Source organism: Lissotriton vulgaris, chromosome 3_1, assembly GCF_964263255.1.
Source record: "Lissotriton vulgaris chromosome 3_1, aLisVul1.2, whole genome shotgun sequence".
Taxonomy (NCBI): Eukaryota; Metazoa; Chordata; class Amphibia; order Caudata; family Salamandridae; genus Lissotriton; species Lissotriton vulgaris.
Genome location: NC_141689.1, coordinates 1,653,482,434 through 1,653,490,001, shown reverse-complemented (window position 1 = coordinate 1,653,490,001; position 7,568 = coordinate 1,653,482,434).

Genomic DNA, 7,568 nt, shown 5'->3' with positions numbered 1-7,568 from the left:
CAGTGATGTCATCAGTGATGTCATCAGTGATGCCACTGACCATGTCATGAATGATGTAATATGTGACATCATCAGCAGTTATTGCAACTAACTATATATGCGAATTTCTATGGTTTTGTGCAAGTAAATTAAGGTTTTGTAAATGCTTATTCCTAACTATATATGGTCTATAACCTATGGTTTTTTCAGTGAATTTCAATGGTTTTTTAATAGCAAATATCAAAAGCTGTAAAATGTCAAGTACGTGGTAGGTAAAAACATTTTCGTATTTATGCACGCTGATGTGCTTTGAACGCTGCCCCCCCCCTTCTCTTTTCTTTTAGGAGTATTCTCTCTTTGCAGATAGTGAAGGGTAGGGAACGTAAGCCTTTGCCCCCATTGTACCCCGTCGTGCCTGCTTCCCTCTACATTTGATTGATTGTTATCGAAGCATTTACTGTTTTAGAATTGGGTGCTCTCATGCTGACGCCAGCTTCAATCTGAAACATCCAGAAACACTGTAGACTACCAATTCAATCAGTTCCGGTGGAGCCCCAACGTGACCCGGTAGAGAAGAACTTGCCCTCCCCTCTTTGACTGATTGTTCTTGTTGCCTGTCCCTTCTGTTGTCATTTAACAGAACTTTTTGGACTGCTGAAAGGGGTTGTATTCCGACCGCTGGTTGGTGGAGACATTTTGACTATATTCTGGACCTGCGTTGTCACGTAATGCGTCATATGACGCGCCGCGTTAGCGCACCCGGAAGTGCTCCGGTGCGCAAGGCGCAGCTTCCTGGAAACGATCCAGAGCGCGGCGCGCAGCGCGTAACGTAAGCATAACAGGTCATGTGACTTGTTAATAAAACTTTTCATTGGTTCATTTTACTTTTGGTTTCCTAATGATGGAAGGCTTGATCATGTGACCTAAAAATATCACTTTTCATTGGATTAAAACATTTTTTTTCCCAAACGATAAAAGCCCCACCTTGTTTCTAGATGTTTCAGACTAAAGCTGGCGTCAGCCTGAGAGCACCACCATCTCGTGGCTCCGTCGTGGTCATTCCGCGAGCAATCATGGCAGCCGCTCCCCACCGGAAGCCTGCAGGAGTCGGGAGCCCCCAAGTCTTTTGTAAAATCTTCAAGGCTCAGGGGACGTCCGAGTTCCAAGGTGTCCCAGGGCCATGTTAGTGGACCAGGCCCAAATCCGAAGAGCCGTCCGCCATTTTAAGACTCCTGTTGCAGCCGCCTATCGCTGCACCGCAAGAGTGGGAGCAACTCAACTACATGGTGAGCGAGACGCTGTAGCCGCAAGAGCGGGCGGTAAACAGCTGAATGGCGGATGAGGCACAGTGTAGCAAAAGCGGGCGGAATGGCAACTGAAACGGTAAAGGGGCGCCCCACTACAGCAGACGAGCCTCCACCTGGGGAGGCCCGTTCACGCCGCCTCCCCCCCCCCCCCGGGGCGCCCCACACCGTTTTTCGGAGCAGCATTGTAGGATACCAAAACCAGTGCGGCAACTTACTGGACATCACCTGGGTGCCGTCCAGATCACAGCGCGTTCTGCTGCCTTGGGACTATTCGCACAACAGACCGCTACTGACGAGGCACAGTGCAGCTAAAGCGGGCAAGTACCATGAGTGACGTTAATTCGATCTTTCAATAGTACAGTAATCAATAACACATCAGAACTTAATATCAATAGGGATGTCAAAATGTTCAATCAATTCTCGTCCCTGCTCGCCATGTGCTTCAAAACTGCATACGTATCTCGTGGGTATGTTACACCTACAACGCAACTTTTACGTTGCATTCCGTTACAACGCAGATTTTACAACGCGGGATCCATTACATCGGATGTCATTACAATGCATGGCATTACATCGCAGATGCTATTACAACGCATACTATTACATCGTAAGTATTGGTAAGTATTTAATTTTTTTTTATTTTATTTAATATTATTTATTTGATTTATTTATTATTAATTATAAAAAAAAAATGTATTTTTGTTTTTAAATATTATAAATTAAATATATTAATTTAAGTGATTTTTTAAATAAGTATGAGTATAGGAGTATATGTTTTGGGGTACTGAGGTATATGTTTTGGGGTGTTTGGGTATTTATAGGTTTTAGGGCAGGGTTTGGGTTTTGGGGTACAGGGGTGTTTTTAGGTTTTAGGGCAGGGTTTGGGTTTTGGGGTACAGGGGTGTTTTTAGGTTTTAGGGCAGGGTTTGGGTTTTGGGGTACAGGGGTGTTTTTAGGTTTTAGGGCAGGGTTTGGGTTTTGGGGTACAGGGGTGTTTTTAGGTTTTAGGGCAGGGTTTGGGTTTTGGGGTACAGGGGTGTTTTTAGGTTTTAGGGCAGGGTTTGGGTTTTGGGGTACAGGGGTGTTTTTAGGTTTTAGGGTAGGGTTTGGGTTTTGGGGTACAGGGGTGTTTTTAGGTTTTAGGGTAGGGTTTGGGTTTTGGGGTACAGGGGTGTTTTTAGGTTTTAGGGTAGGGTTTGGGCTTTGGGGTACAGGGGTGTTTTTAGGTTTTAGGGCAGGGTTTGGGTTTTGGGGTACAGGGGTGTTTTTAGGTTTTAGGGCAGGGTTTTGGGTTTTGGGGTACAGGGGTGTTTTTAGGTTTTAGGGTAGGGTTTGGGTTTTGGGGTACAGGGGTGTTTTTAGGTTTTAGGGCAGGGTTTGGGTTTTGGGGTGCAGGGGTGTTTTTAGGTTTTAGGGTAGGGTTTGGGTTTTGGGGTACAGGGGTGTTTTTAGGTTTTAGGGCAGGGTTTGGGTTTAGGGATAATTAAATTATATTTACCATTTTAAAATTAATTAAAATATATTTAATAAATTAAATTAATTATTTTACATTAATTACATGTTTTAATTAAATTAATTAAATTAAATAAATTAATATTAATATTTTAATTTAATTTCATTATAAAAAATATGTACATTAAACTAATTACTTTTTTAATTAAATTAAATTAATTACAATTTTTAATAAAATTACATTTATTAAATAGATATTATTTTATTAAATTAAATTAATGACAATTTTTAAATGTCTTTTAATTAAATTTTATTAAAAAAATTAATTACAATAAACTAAATAACATTTTTAAAAAAAGGTATACTTACCTATACTTACGATGTAATGCCATGCGTTGTAATAGCATCTGCGATGTAATGCCATGCATTGTAATGACATCCGTTGTAATGGATCCCGCGTTGTAAAATCTGCGTTGTAACGGAATGCGTTGTAACACAACGCGTTGTACTGACACCAATCCATCTCGTGATATCAAGGTTGGGCAACCAGTACACAACAAGGAGTTACGAGTCCCATTTATACCGGCTCCATTTTGGGCGCGGCCGGGCAGGTCCAGGCTATAGTCAAACATAACAAATGAGGCTGACGTCTCTGAAGCAGTTGACGCACAGCAGGACATAGCAAATAAACATGAAGTCTCTGAAGCTGTTAACTCACTGCAGGACAAAACAAGTGAACCTGAAACCTCTGGAATAATTGTCGCTCAGAAGAACAACACACAAAACTCTGTAGTGTCTGAGGAAAGTAAAACAGAAGGGCACTGTAGTTTCAGACACACTTAACACTAATGACTTAACAAAGATATCGTCTGTCTATGAAGCAGCTGTCATGTTCACAGAATTGACAAAGAAGTGTGCAGACACCAATGCTATTAAGAAACACAAGGAAATCCCTAACGCATCAGCATTCTCGGAAGAGGTTGACACAGATGACATCTTAAGGAACAAAGAAAGACAAAGGATGAGGAAGTTGTCACTTTAGTTTTTTCATGGCGTTTAAAGAAGGGATGGTTCTTCACCTGGGTGCCGTCCACAACTCAGCACGTTGTGCTGCCTTGGAACTATTCGCACAACAGACCGCTACTGACCATTGTTGCTTCTGTTTTAATAAAAAAATGTTAAGGTGTTTACTGTTTTTGTTGCGATGTATATATTTATAAGTTATTAAAGTGTTATAAACCTACTACTTTGTTGGAGCGCTATATATTTTTAATGTGACACATAATTGTGAAGACTTTGATGTACAAAAAGGCATCCCTGGAATCTTCCGCTTCAGGCTCGGACCTACACACCCTCACAGTGAGAATCCCCTCCCCAAGCACAGTACAGGATGGCTATCAGATAGTAGGAAGGCGTGTGGTGTGACGGATCTCATCGGGTGGGGGCCTTGATCTACTTAACTCCTTTGAAGAGGGGTGATTCTCTACAGCTGGGGCCATAAACTACATCTGCAGGGCTAGGTGATAGCCTGGGACCGGCCTGGACAATCGGACACAGAGGAAGAGGAGTGTCAGAGGGTGCGGTAGTGAATAGGGTGAAAGGCAGGTGTCGGGCGGGCACAGGGTGTGATTCTCAGAGAAGAACAGCGCAGATGGGAGGAGGTTTCTAGCCCATACTTGAGAAAGAGAGCGGGAGTGACCAGTGCGTGGGGGAGATGCTTGCGAGGGTGCAGACAGTGGGTCTGGTCAAGGCATCTAAAATGGCTGCTGTGCTCGACAAAAGTGTGGCATTGCAAAAAAGGCAAGATGGCGCAGACAATGTTTATCAATAATGATTTATTTATAACAAATAAAATATTTACTCGCAGTGACAAAATGGCGGTCAACACTTCCTGATTTCCATCGAATCGAACGTTAACAGACGTCACGCAGCAAAAAAAAAACCGCTCATGCACAGCCGCTGGAAGACATGTATCAACATATATGAGCCTCCTCAGCCACCCTCAGAAAACAAAAGGGGTCAGGATACATCTCCCGTACCCCCTTATACCTAGTAATTTAATGAAATCGAAACACAAAATGGCGAATTCACGTTTCGCTACCAGTTTGCGAACCGAGAAGCGCTTCTACCGCGAAAAATCAATTTTTTTTATTTGCCCGACGGGACCCTTTAATAACCCCAACATCATTCCTAGGGGGTCAAGAGGGGTCTACCTAGCCCCCTTTCATTAAATTCCCCCTTCGTTTTTCTCCTCCTCTTGTCTCTCGATCCTACCGACAGACAAGATGGCGGCCGCACCAGACTGTTTAGAATGTTGACAGACACCGGACAGCCAATCAGCTTCGCTACGCAAAGCTCCGTTACGCGAAAAGTACGCGATCTGGAGCGCTATCTGGGACGCTGTCACAGATATATCTGCTTTTTAAAACGTTAATTTCTCAAAATCCACTGGAGCACATATATTGAGACCCAGCAAAGGCTCATCGGACTAACATTCCCTATAATTTTGCCAAGTTTCGTGCAAATCCATTCAGCCGTTAGTTTGCGAACCGAGAAGCGCTTCTACCGTGAAAAATCAAATTTTTTTAATTTTCTCCACGGGACCCTTTAATAACCCCAACATCATTCCTAGGGGGTCAAGAGGGGTCTACCTTGCCCCCTTTCATTAAATTCCCCCTTCGTTTTTCACCTCTTCTTGTCTCTCGATCCCACCGAGAGACAAGATGGCGGCCGCTCCGGACTGTTTAGAATGTTGACAGACACCGGAGAACCAATCAGCATCGCTTCGCAAAGCTCCGTGACGCGAAAAGTACGCGATCTGGAGCGCTACCCGGGACGCTGTCACAGATATATAAATTTTTTAAAACGTTAATTTCTCAAAATCCACTGGAGCACATATATTGAGACCCAGCAAAGGCACATCGGGCTAACAGTCCCTACAATTTTGCCAAGTTTCGTGCAAATCCATTCAGCCGTTCGAGCTAAAAGTGAGGCCAAACGCCCTATGGAAATTAACATGGGAAAAACGCGTTTTGGGACCCCCCTTTTTTCTCGGCCCCCCCTTGAAGAAACCCCCCAAATTTTTATGGGCTGCTCAGAAACAAAATGTGCCATTTTCCTGAAAATTTCAGCCGATTCCGTCCACAAACGCCAAAATTATTAGACATCGAATTTTCAAAAGTCCCATAGGAAAAAAATCCGAACTATATATACCTACTTGCTATCGCCAGTAGGTAATATATTAATATATATATACATATATATATATATATATATATATATATATATATATATATATATATATATATATATATATATATTCACTGAAAAAAACATAGGTTTCACACCAGTTATAGTTAGGAATTAGCATTTAAAAAACATATTAAATTCACTGAAAAAACCATAGGTTTCACACCAGTTATAGTTAACTGGAAATTTTACTGACATAAAACCATTGAAATTCCACGTTATAGTTAGTTGGACTCACTATAACTTGCGCGCCTGCAATGCACTGCTGATGACGTCACATATTACATCACTCATGACATGGTCAGTGACTTCACTCCTCAGCCAAATGTGAAAAAGCATTTCATCTGGAAAATTTTTTCCATACCAGATGACCAGAAAAAGGTGAATGCTCCAAACGTGGAGTGCAGGATCTGTCATACGGTCCTGTCATGGGGTGACCCCCAACAAAATATTCTTTTGGGTAACTCCACAATGCTTCGCCATGTGGAGAGGAAGCACCCCCAGAATGTTGCCCGGGAAAGTGTCAGGGCTCTGGCACAAGAGGTTCCCAGTGATGGGGCCTCTACATCAACCGGAGGAGCAACTACTTCTGTGAGGGGGTGATCGCAGGAGCTGATTCCAAACATTCAGCCTGCATTCAACAAAGGTGTCCTGAAATGCAGATACTGCGATCAACTACTTACCTTTGGGGAGCAAAGTGTCCTGCTCATGGTTCGAGCATTGGAGAACCATCGCTGCCGTTCCCAGCCCTAATTTTTTGGGTTTTTTTTGCTCCTGTTGAGCAGTTTCCATTCCCTGTTTTTGTTTCTGTTCTAAAAAAAGAATAAAGAAGAAAAAAAAAGTTATTTTCAGAACTACCTCCAATTCTCATCAAAGAGCTATATTCTTAAAAAAATGAAAAAGAGTAAGTGAAGTGGAGTGCATTGATAATGGAAAGGAAAATGAGTAAGAAAGAACAGAAAGGTATGAGAGGAGAAAGGAAGTGAAGTAGGGGGACTGAAGGAAGGTGAGTGTTGGGTAGGAAAGTAAGGAGAAGGAGAGTGAACATGGGGAATGTGGATATTCAAAGAAAATGTTGAAAAGGAACGGGGGTGTGGAAGGGTATGAAAAGATGCATTGCTGGAGTTGCATCATTTTTGTGACACACTCCAGCAATGCATCACTTTTGCGCTTACAGATACGTCTGAAATACTGATGTATCTGTATGTATGCAAAAGGGACGTATTGACGCAAGAAAGGGTCGTAGAGGTGACGCAGTGAAATCTATGAGATATCACTGCGTCACTTTTATGACGCTGTTGCATCCAAATCTTGCGCCTGTTTCACAGCAGACGTAAGACTGATGCAGACCCTTTCACATGGGGCCTGGCCCCATGTGAAAGGATGCCTGCTGGAGTTGCATCATTTTTGTGACACACTCCAGCAATGCATCACTTTTGCGCTTACAGATACGTCTGACATACTGACGTATATGTAAGTACTTGCGACATAATACGTCATATATTTAATATGACGCATGACTAGAAGACTGAAGGCCTCATTTATGAGGCCATGTGTCACTTTAACGCCACCGGTGCGTCA